Below are 12,671 nucleotides of genomic sequence, written 5' to 3' on the forward strand. Positions count from 1 at the left end.
ATTTTTCAGTTGAGTTATTGTATTTCTCAGCTCTGTGGTTTATGTTTGAAACTTTCTTATATTTCCTATTGATACATCTTTGTTGGAGTTCTCACTGTATTCATCCATTTTTCTCCCGAGTTCTGTGAGCATCTTTATGACCATTACTTTGAATTCTTTATCAGGTAAATTACTTAACTTTGGTTCCTTAATGGGTTTTTTTTTCCTGAGGTTTTCTCTTATTCTTTTGTTTGGAACATATTCCTCTGTTTCTTTATTTTGGTTGACTATGTTGGTTCCTGTGTGTTAGATGAAATAGCCACCTCTCCCAGCCTTGAAGGGTTGGCCTTGTGTAGGAGATGAACCTCATTGTTGAAATCTGCCCTAGCTCTTGATTGTCTCTCAAAACTTTGTGATTATCCAAGTGGCCTATTTTATTTATTTATTTTTATTGGAGTATAGTTGCTTTACAATATTGTGTTAGTTTATACTGTACAGCAAAGTGAATCAGCTATACGTATACATATATCCCCTCTTTTTTGGATTTCCTTCTCATTTAGGTCACCACAGAGCATTGAGTAGAGTTCCCTGTGCTATACAGTAGGTTCTCGTTAGTTATCTACTTTATACATAGTATGAATAGTGTATATATGTCAATCCCAATCTCCCAGTTCATCCCCCCCACCATATCCATATGTTTGTTCTCTAAGTCTGTGTCTCTTATTTCTGCTTTGTAAACAAGATCGTCTATACCAGGGGTCCGCGGCCTGTTAGGAACCGGGCTGCACAGCAGGAGGTGAGTGGTGGGTGAGTGAGTGAAGCTTCTGCTGCTCCCCATCACTCGCATTACCTCCTGAACCACTGTATCCCACTCCCCCTCACCATGGTCTGTGGAAAAATTGTCTTTCACGAAACCGGTCCCTGGTGCCAAAAAGGTTGGTGACCGCTGGTCTATACCAGTTTTTTCAGATTGCACATATATGTGTTAATATACGATATTTGTTTTTCTCTTTCTGACTTACTTCACTCTGTATGACAGTCTCTAGGTCCATCAGCCTATTTCATTTTTAGTAGCTCCTAGTAGTTGAGGGTGTGCCAAAACCTTTCGGTGTCTCAAAGGGGAGGATCTCGGTCAGCACCGAGATTCAGACTGATTGAAAGTCAGACCCTCAGGCAGCAGCTTTTAAAGAATACACATATATCTTCTGTGGAACTGCAAGTGTAAACCCCACTGGCTCCCAGAACCAGGTGATCTGGAGGTGTCTGCTGGGCAGCAGTCTCAAAAATCAGGGCTCCAGATGAGTGTATAAGCTCCTTTCTGGGAGGCACTGGTGAGCTGTAGCAAGGTAGAGGGAGAGTGCAAAGGTGATGTTCCTCAGCGTACATTCCCTGAGAGCAGCTCCATTGCTTCCAGATGTGTGCCAAACCTAGCGCCTGCCCCTAAGGCCGAAGATTTAGGACTAGCAAGTAGGCCTCCTTCACAAAACGCCTGTGGAGGTCTTTCAGTCTGCTGTCTGTGTAGTGCCCTGGGGGTGGTAGTTGCCAAGGACTGTCTTTCCAATTGTTACTGTCCCATGGGACCCAGGAACACCAGCCCTCCTGGCCACCAGAGCCGGGCGATCAAGGGGTATCCCTGGGAGGCAGCTGCAAAAACCAGGGCACTAAATGTAAAAACTGGGGCACCAGACTCATATAAGAGTTCCCATCCTCCTAAGTCTCAGGGAAGGTTTACAGTCAGCCCTAAGATGTGGACTTAATTAGAAGCCTGCCCCTCAGGCTGAAGCTATGATGATAAGGTAATAGGAGCCCCTGGGTGTGTTGCCTCTTGCTGGGCCCGGGGGTGGGGGGGGTGGTAGCTGTTTAAGAACTCTTTCTCCATTGGTTACAGTCCTGTGGGACGTGTGGGCATAAGCCCCACTGCCCACCAGAGCCGGGCAATGCAGAGGTGTCCCCTGGCCGCAGCTGCAAAAATCAGGGCACCATATGTAATAACTGGGGTGCCAGATGTGTGTAGAAGCTCCCCTCTGGGAGATACAGCACTCTGGAGTATGGCCGGGGGAGAGCATGAAGAGGGCACCCACTGACTGGAGCAAGGCAAAGGGGAAGTGCAAAGGTGGCACCCACAGAAAAAAAAGGAAAAAAGAAGAAAAAAATGAAAGTAAAAGAAAAAGAGAGAAAGAAGAGAAAGGAAAATGGGAAATAAAATAAGAGATGAGGGAGATGGTACCTGCTGGCTTTAGCAAGGCAGAGGGATTTGGAGGAAGATGGTGCCCACTGGCTGAAGCATAAAGATGACACCCGCTGCAAAGAAAGGAGAAAATAAAAGAAGAAAAGATGGTACCAGCTAGCTTAGATAGGCATAGGGAAAGCAGAAGATGGCACCCACCAGCCTCTGTCCCTGAGAGTATCCCAGCAGGCCCCAGCCCTTCAGACCAACGCTTTAAAATTAGCAAAGGAGTCTTTCACATCAAGTCTGGGTGCCTTTCAAAAGGCTGCTTCTATTCTGTGCCCTGGAGCCGGTGAGTCTGCGTGTGGGCCCTTTTTTTAAAAAAAAATTTTTAGTGGAGTATAGTTGATTTACAATGTTGTGTTAGTTTCTGCTGTACAGTAAAGTGAATCAGTTATACATATACATATATCCTCTCTTTTTTTTTCTTTTTTAGATTCTATTCCCATATAGGCCATTACAGAGTATTGAGTAGAGTTCCCTGTGCTAAAAAATAGGTCCTTATTAGTTACCTATTTTATGTAGTAGTGTGTATATGTCAATCCCAATCTTCCAATTTATCCCTCCCCCCCTTACCCCCTGGTAACCATAAGTTTATTTTCTACATCTGTGACTCTATTTCTGTTTTGTAGATAAGTTTATTTGTACACTTTTTTTTTAGATTTCACATATAAGCAATATCATATGATATTTGTCTTTCTGTGTCTGACTTACTTCCCTCAGTATGACAATCTCTGGGTCCCTCCATGTTGCTGCAAATGGTATTATTTCATTCTTTTTTATCGCTGAGTAATATTCCATTGTATATATGTGCCACATCTTCTTTATCCATTCATCTGTCGATGGGCACTTGGGTTGTTTCCATGTCCTGGCTATCGTAAATAGTGCTGCAATGAACATTGGGGTATATGTATCTTTAAAAATTATGGTTTTCTCTGGATATATGACCAGGAGTGGGATTGCTGGATCATATGGTAGCTCTATTTTTAGCTTTTTAAGGAACCTCCATATTGTTCTCCATAGTGGCTGCACCAGTTTACATTCCCACCAACAGCATAAGTGGGTTCCCTTTTCTCCACACCCTCTCCAGCATTTCTTGTTTGTAAACTTTTTGATGATGGTCATTCTGACTGGTGTGAGGTGATTCTTCTTTGTAGTTTTGATTTGCATTTCTCTAATAATTAGTGATGTTGAGCATCTTTTCATGTGCTTTTTAACCATCTGTATGTCTTCTTTGGAGAAATGACTATTTAGATCTTCTGCCCATTTTTTGACTGGGTTGTTTTTTTTGATATTCAGCTGCGTGAGCTGTTTGTATATTTTGGAGATTTTGTGTGGGCCCTTAAGAGCCAAACCTCAGTTTGTATCAGCCCCTTGGGTCTCATGGGTGCGAGCCCTGTTGTTTTTCAAAACCAGATGTTTGGGGGGTTTATTTCTCAGGTGCCAATCTTAAAGGGTGGAGTGCTCCATATAGGATATGAACGCTTTGCTCCTCAGAAAGAAGCTCCAGGTCTTGAGTTCCCTTCCGAATGTGCGTCACCATGACGGGTTTGGGGTTTATGGTGAGATTGTGTCTCAGCCTTTCCTATCCCCTTCGATGTGGTTTCCCTCTCATTTGCCCCATGTGAAGAGGTCTCTGTGACAGGTTTTTTAAGAGGAATTTGTTCCATATATTGCTGCAGATTTGGTGTGTCTATGAGAGGAAGTGAGTTCAGGATCTTCCTATGTCATCATCATGAATCAGAGCAAATTATTTTTCATATGGGGGGGGAGAGAGAGAAAAAGAGATCTCCATATCTATTTTTAAATTAAATCATGGGTAGGAGAAACCTCCAAAGTAAATCCTGGTTATTGTTCATATCAGGAAAAAAATTATTAAAATCATGAAGTGTGCTTTTGACATCAGTTTTCTAGAACTGTTCTTTAAGAAGCCTTCTCTGCGTAAGGCTCTTAAATGGCATCTCTTTACATTTCATCGTTACATTTTGAGGTTCACAGCAGGAAGCAAGGCTTATTGCCTCTGTTCATGGTGTTTCACTTTTGAGGAAGACATTCTTAATTAAACAATTAGTCTTAAGAATATAGATGTACACAAAAGTATAGTTCTTAATTGCTGATTACTCTTTCTTGCTGTAGACAAATCTTTCTGAGAGTGATTTTTTTAAATGAGAACTTTAAAATTAGCAATATCCACTCATGTAAAAAATGCTGAAGAGTTTCACACTAATTTAGAATAATTATTCATTCATCCAAAGCCGTTCCTTGTGGTCATCACATTTCTCTTTGGTATTTGAATTCATCCATCGCATCACAGTGGAAGTAGAAGACTTCATAGCTGTCACTTTTCAATATTGAGTATGTTTCTACATATCCTTTATATTTGCCATTTTTATGGCTGTTTAATCTATTGAGCAGATTACTTAACTGTTTCCTCACTGTTGAATCCCCGCCATTTTGGATTATTTCCTTAGGATAGTCTGTGTAATGGGATGACAGGGTCAAAAAGCGTAAATATTTTTATGGCTCTTTATGTTTTTCTGCCATCAGCAGTATTGTATCGGTTTCTCTACAGCCTTGGCTGGCATTGAATATTATTTTTAAAGAAACAATAACCAAAAAACCCTGAAAAAGTGGTTTTCTTTTTTGTTAACTCAGTATGTCTAAAATGACACCCCATTGTTTTCTTCCTCTCATTTTTTGAGGCAAAGGAAGTGATGTACATTGTGGCTGATGTTCCTCTACCCAATTTTCAGTTCATAGCACACCAACAGATGTGTAAATAACATTTTGAAATAGGATTCAAAGAACAGGAAGAAGAAGGATAAGCCACAATATACCAATAATGTAACCAAAGGGTACCAGGAGGGAAACCTGGTATTGTAGAGACAAAGATAAATTTCAGTTAAAGTTCGGTGACTTGCCCAAAATCCTAACTGGTTTTAGTATAACTAGTTTAACCAGCTGTTAAGAAACTGGCCATTAAAGAAACTAAGTCTGGGCTTCCCTGGTGGCGCAGTGGTTGAGAGTCTGCCTGCCAATGCAGGGGACACGGGTTCGAGCCCTGGTCTGGGAAGATCCCACATGCCACGGAGCAAATGGGCCCGTGAGCCACAATTACTGAGCCTGCGCGTCTGGAGCCTGTGCTCCGCAACAAGAGAGGCCACGACAGTGAGAGGCCCGCGCACCGTGATGAAGAGTGGCCACCGCTTGCCACAACTAGAGAAAGCCCTCGCACAGAAACGAAGATCCAACACAGCCATAAATAAATAAATAAAGCACACCTAGTATAGTGTAATTTAAAAAAAAAATTGATTAAAAAAAAAAAAAAAAAGAAAGGCTTTCCTCTCCCCCAAATATTCTACAACAAGGACTGAAGTCCTCACCATAAAAAAAAAAAAAAAAAAAAAGAAACTAAGTCTGTGCATGACCAAGTAGGCTGTGATCTCTTCTAATTTGATCACTTTACTCAGATCTCTAATGGATGTTCATGGTTGGCACACGTATGGATACTTGATCTTGATTGGAGGATAGTTAGTGATGTTTTATTTGCATCAAGTTTTGTTTTCGATATCAACAAATGCATTAAAGTCTTAAGAAAATTAATCAAAATAATGTATCTCTAGTTTGATGTAATAGACATAAGATCACAATAACCAATTAAGATCTAACACTTAAGATTCCTTCTCTTTGTGTTTAAATGCTATGTTCTATTATAATAATGGAGTTTATGGTTTAATATAAATCCTGGCTGCATTGCCATTGGGTAGTAAATTAAATATTTTATATAAATGTTTGCATTCAGCCACAGTCTTTTATTCCTGAGCAGTGGTTCTCAACCAGGGACAAATTTGTCCCGTATAGGACATTTAGCAATATCTGGAGACATTTTTGATTGTCATGACTGGGAGGATGCTAATGACATCTAGTGGGTAGAGGCTAGGGATGCTGCTGAACATCTTATGATGCACAGACCAGCCCTGAACAACGAAGAATTATCTGGCCCAAAATGTTAATAGTACTGCTGTTAAGAAATCTGGTCTAGAGTGAACTGTTTTGGGACCTCACTTTTACTTGGGAGTTAATGCTATTTTCAAAATATAGTTTTGTTCATCTCAAGAGAGCATGTTTAGAGTCTGAGACTCTGAACCACCAATCACTGTGCAGTGATTGAAGCCAGTGTGATGCAAAGAGTTTCTACGACCCAGAAGAAGTATCAGTCGGGTGCAGAGTGCTTTTCTGTTGGCTTTCTCACTGTCTGTGCTTTGAATATATTTTTATTCACTAAAAGAAGTGAATGAAGTTCAGTATATTTTGAGAGTGTCTACCGTACAATATTGTATCACTAAAGTGAAGAATGTTCTCACACAGTGCAAGATGAAATACACTGTATTGAAGGAAAAGTCCAATTATCTTAACACACAAATGTTAGCTGTAGTGGGCCTTTTGTGCTTTATTATACCAAGTTGTGTCTGTCTTATTAAAAATTTCAATTCTAAAGGCCAAAAGATCAAAAAGGGATAAAGATGTATTAATGCTAATTGTTAACCAACCAACAAATATTTACTAAACTACTTCTTTTATGGGCTTGGCAATGTGCTAATAGGGAATATGGAAACATACATTTATCTCACTTAATTTTCACCTAATTGTCTGATTATTATGAGGTGTAGGTCATGTTATTCCCATTGCATGTATGAGGAAACTGAGGCTCAGAGAGATTAAGTGACTTGTTCAAGGTCACTCAGCTAGTAAGTGTGGGAGCTATGATTCATTCAAACCCAAGTTGGTCTGACTCTAAGGTTCATTCTCTTAAACACAACTCTCTATGTCCTCCTTAAGAAAGAGGTACTTTCTTTGAGGTGGGGCTAAACCAACCACCAAAGGATGCCTGCAGAATCTGCTCTGTGGGCCTCTATTTGATCAGGTGGACTTCCTGTAATTGGGAGAATGAAGACAGGTGCATGTAAAGCAATGAAGTATCGCCCTCAGGAATAGATGATGAAAAGAGACTATCCCAAGTCTTTTCCATGCCCCTTCAACCCTTCCAGCCCTTCTTTAAAAAAAATAGAGGCACATCCTTCCAATTTTTCCACATTATTCTAGGATAGAGGGAGTCAAGGCCAGTGTAATCTCTGGGATAATTCCATTACTTCTTTAATTCCAGCTCATTTTGATTTCAGCTTATATTTATGGACCAAAGTGCCAGGTGCTGTAGGAATTAACAGGACAGAGTGTTCTCTGTTCTGAAGGATATTAAAAACCTCAGGGTCTTATCATTTTTCCCAGTGCAAGTAGTTACAGACCTATTCTAACCCTGGGCCCTGTGGTAGCCAGTATTCTTCTAGTTTTGAGCATCATACTAAACAATTTCAAAGGAAGGGAAGTATTCCTTTTCCCCAGAGGTAAGCAAAAGCTGCATTCTCTGGCATTCTTGTTTTGTGCATTTTATGTTCTCTGGCATCTCATACCTGAGTTGATTTCTTACCCCCATCCTCAAGCTTTTCCTGTCCAACTGCTGCTTATTCTTTGAGGTATTTTTCTGTACAAAGCAGTTCTTGGTCATCTCAGCCCATATTGATTATCTCCACCCTAGAACACTCAGGGCAGAATTGACTGTACTGCTTATTGGCTGTGTGTTGTAAGGCAAGTCACTTTACTTCTCTGAGCCTCCATTTCTTTATAGAACATAATAGCACCTATCTCAGAGTGATCGCACAGGTGAAACACTTAACTTGGAGCCAGGCATATAATAAATATTTAGTAAATATCAGCTATTATCATTATTATTATCATCATCGTCATTGTCATTGTCTTGGTCATGAACAAATTTGTTCATCTCACTCTCTGGCTTATGAATCTTTGCTGGCTCCCAGTTGCCTATGGTATCAAATCCAAAGTTCTTAACTTATCATTCATTATCTGGCCCTCACCTACTTTTGCGGTCTTTTCTCCTATATGCTCTTTTTAATATTCCCTTAATTTTCTGATCACTCACCCTTAATGTTCCAAACCCTCTGCCATGGTTCTCACTGTTCCTTAAAACTGCCAGGGTTTTAGTTGTTTCAGGCCTTTATGGGTACTTTCCCCTCTATCTGGAATAGCTGTCTCCCATCCTCAAATGCCTCTGAATCCAGCTTTATAGCACCTTCTCTATGATGCCCTCTCCAAGTTCCTGCCATCTATTCATCATTCATTCATGCATTCATTCAAGAAGTATATATTGAACACCTACTGTATGTCGTGCACTGCCCTAGAGGCTGGGGCTTTAGCAGTGATCAAAATCCCTATCCTCATGGAGCTTACATTGCTAAGCAGTTAATTTAAACAGTTCAGTTTAAGAGACACTTGTCCACCTACAATGTGCCCAACACTATGCTATGCACTGGGGGTACAAAATTGAGTAAGACTTCACCCCTAGCCTCAAGGCTATCATCTGGAGAGAGAAGACCTCTAAACAGATCGTTTCCATGCATCGTGGTAAGGAGCCTAATAGAGTTAACCTGGAGTTTTGTGAAAGCACAAAGATCTTTAGGTAATTTGGGGTTGGGGAGTTTAAAATTTAAGGCATCAAGTGGCAGGAACAAGGCCTAAAGAGGCGGGCCAGGGTCTGATCCTGGAGGGCCTTGTGTGCTGACACTAAGGAGTTGGAATTTTTATCATATATAGTCGTCATTTTCAAACTTAGGTGTGCCTTACGTTCACTTGTGGAAGTTATTTAAAACTAACTAAAACCAATAAATCTGATGCCCAGCGCCTATCCCAAAGCCCCTGAATCAGAATCTTTGCTGATCTGTATTTTTAACAGCTTAAAAGGTTTCTGATACCCTCCGGGGTTTAAGTACTTTTGCTATGGGAAGCTATTAAAGGTTTGTAAGTAGGGACCTGGCAATCAAACTTGTGTTTTGGAAATATCACAATCACTCTGACAGAGAATGGATTCAAGAGGGATACTGGAGGTGAAGACAAGCCAGGAGACAGTTTTCTAGATGAGAGATGAAGAGAGTGTGACTTAAGACCCAATGGCTACGGAGATGGACAGATGGATGGAGGGGATGGATTCAGAAGATTCCCATAAAAAGAAAATCAATGCCAATTATGTTCTGGAAGTGATAATAAAGTTTTTAGAGAAAAGATCACAGAAAACATTAATTTATAAATGATAGAGCATCGAGCTCGGAAAGGAAACATAAACAATCAAGGAATCAGTGAAAACTACATTTACCATCTCTGATTTTTATTTTCATAACAAATTATACAATTATGCAAGAATGAGTATAAAATATGTTTATACATTATATTAAATTGTATCTATTAAGAGTTTCTGCAGTAAATAACACCACTTTCTTCCAATCCTAACAATAACGTGCACGTGAAAAAATGTGGTTTAATATGTAATATGAATTCCGGTAATATTTTCATCCATTTGCGGGCACTTTTAATGGCTATGGCAGTGTTATTGAATCTCAGTCTCCTCTTTAATTCTAAAACTTGTTATAAAGATGTTTTCCTATGTATGTAAACACCAAAACAAAAAATTTCACAGGTTACCAACTGAGAGGGGGAAAGCAATTGTATTCTGTTATCACAGTAAGTATTTAGTTGAGGAAAAGAAGTATTTAAATAAGCATGTAAATAAAACATTTGCACTTCAAAAAAAATTCCACGTTGGAATTGGCAGGTCTTGGTGACTGATAAGATGTGGAAAAAAGACAAGGGGAGAAAGACAAGGGGTTAGGGGTCCTTTCCAAGTCTCGGACTGTGACCTCTGTATAAATAGTGATATGTTGCGCAGCCACTGACATTGTTCCCCACCAGAGCCCCCTTTTCTATCCTTTACATTACCTGGCAAGTGCCAGGCCCAGATAAAGTGCTTACTGAATACTGAATCAAATGTGGCTGAGGAGAATCAAGGTCCCCGAGACCCTTTCCTCCAAACACACTTTCTCTTTATTCCTCTGTGCAATGGCTTTAATTCCAGTTTTAGGAAAATCTTTTCTGCATGTGTCTTATTCACAGCTGCCAATTCTCAAATTAATGTATATTGGAATTTAGTCCCCAGAGTGACTGTGGAAAGCCTCTTTAAAGGTTTGTTTATATTGCATAGAATGTGATAGACTTTCAAAATGTTTTATTTAGCTAGTTTCTTCTTTTTCAAGTGCGCATGACTACTTTGGGAAAGCCCCGGAGGAAATGTGTATTGGATGCCAGTTCTAGATCAGACTGAATTTTTTTCATTATAGAATTGCAATTAGAGAAAGGACAGGGGGAAAACGGGTTTCTCTGCTTGTCTTGGACTGCCTCATTCAAGATCCTGTGGTTGGATTGTCTTTTTGTTATGTATCACTCCACCTAATGAAAAAAGGTTATGAGGTTTAGAAAGAAACTAGGACACTTCTAGTATTGGTTTAGTACTTTCTCTGTCCCGAAGCAAAAGTAGGCAAAGACACCAAAGTGATAATTTTCTCCCTTTTTGTCCCATCTCCCTTTTTCTACCCTCAAGTTGTAGTACCAGCAATTGAGCTGTAGAAAAAAATATTTTAATTTCTCCAGATCCTTTACGTTGCTTTTAACTTGTGTGGTACCGTGGCCCTTAGGAGAGAAATTTCCACACCTCTCTTCATACTTAAGGAAGGAAGACAGGCTAGCCCAGAGGTTCTGAACCGTGGTTGCATGTTAGGACCTGGGGAGATTTAAAAACTCTTGACACTCAGGCTGCATCCCAGATCAATTAAATCAGCATAGCTGGGGGGATTGACCCAGACAATAATATTTGTTAAATCTCCCCCGGTGATTCCAAGCTACAGGCGATGTTGAGGACTTCCACACTAGTCAAATAAATCCCATGTGAACATATTTTTCAAGCCCCAGATCAGAACATCAGTGACAGCTATCATTTCTTGGGTGCCTCTAATGTATTTTATCCTTTTATTGTCAGGTCAAGCCTGTTAGCTGGGTGGGGATATGATTCCTTTCACTTATGAGGCACAGAGGAGAGAGGTATCTTGCTCTACATCATACAGCTAATGTCTGCCTAACTCCAGAGTCCAGATTCTTTAGCTCAGCCAACTATCAGAACAATGTGAGGGTTGATGGATTTTTGTTTTTCGGGTAGGAGACAATTTGGTACATTAAATAGAGCATCAAAAAGTTGAGAATTCATAGACATTTTTAATAATTTATGGGAATAATATGCAGCAAATTGAAATCAGGAGTGTTTTAGATTCAGAGACATATGTTAGCTACGCACCTGAACCTTTGAAGTTGTTGGATTCAAAAAAGGAAGCCAAAAGTAAGAATAGGTATTATCATCCCCATTTTTCAGCTGAGAAAACTGAGGCTTGGCAAAACTGTCACTTGCCCAAGATCAACAAGTAACCAACAGAGGAGATTTGTGTCCCTCCAGAGCCCATGGTCTTATCACTGTACCATACTGACTCCTGACAAGGAGCTTTGTAGGATGGGAGGGAAGTGGCATGATGGTATATAGGATGGAAAGTTATTCTATTGATAAATTTAGAAATCGGCATAGAAAAAGGTAACAAACCCTGCCTAAAGCTTTCTGTGATCTTGTTATTAAGATGTTTTCTTAGATGATTGAATTGTCTCAGCGTGCCCCATTTAGACTATGGGATTTGGAAATCTTATTAGAGTTTTCTTCAATTAAGTCATTAGACCTTAATGTCATCTGAAGATTTATTTTTATAGTATGAACATCAATGGAATTCTATGTTAAAGAAAAATTTGTCCATAATCATGTCACCCTAAAATATAAAGGTATCTTCTTTTGTTCATGCTCTGCTGTAGTCGACAGGTTTAGGCTTATGCAGTGTTCTCACAGGTGTGATGCCTGGGAGTTCTTTAAGATCCGGCTTTTTTCACCTAACACCATATTATAAATATTGCCCCATGCTGCTTTATATGGCTTTATATTTGTCATTTTTGATGCCTGTCTTATTTCATCTTAGTCCATCGTTTAGGTAGTCATCTATTTGGGGGCATTTGGTTTGTTTGTGACTTTTCAATGTTATAAATCAGTATTATGAACACCTTTTGCATGTAATTTTTTTTCTTCTATGGGACCATTTCTTTAGGATAAGTCCCCAGAGATGGGCTGTTTCTCAAGCTTAATAATGCAAAACTTTGATTTAGAAAACTAATATATTCTCTGAGTATGTAAGTAAACAGATTATTCCTGCTTTTGCTATGTAGATAATGGTTATTTACATTTTCTAAAATTGAAGCAAGTTGTACAAAGTTTATTGTGTTAGAAAGTTGCCTTGGGGGCTTCCCTGGTGGCGCAGTGGTTAAGAATCCGCCTGCCAATGCAGGGGACACGGGTTCGAGCCCTGGTCCGGGAAGATCCCACATGCCGCGGAGCAACTAAGCCCGTGCGCCACAACTACTGAGCCTGCGCTCTAGAGCCCATGAGCCACAACTCCTGAGCCCACGTGCCACAACTACTGAA

General features: G+C 40.0%; 1 protein-coding gene across 1 annotated transcript in view; it reads left to right on the plus strand.

Moving 5' to 3' along the window:
- The window catches only part of LOC137756440 (transmembrane 9 superfamily member 2-like), a 109,340-nt gene that overhangs the window by 95,819 nt on the left and 850 nt on the right, over positions 1-12,671 (plus strand).

Source organism: Eschrichtius robustus, chromosome X (assembly GCF_028021215.1).
Source record: "Eschrichtius robustus isolate mEscRob2 chromosome X, mEscRob2.pri, whole genome shotgun sequence".
Taxonomy (NCBI): Eukaryota; Metazoa; Chordata; class Mammalia; order Artiodactyla; family Eschrichtiidae; genus Eschrichtius; species Eschrichtius robustus.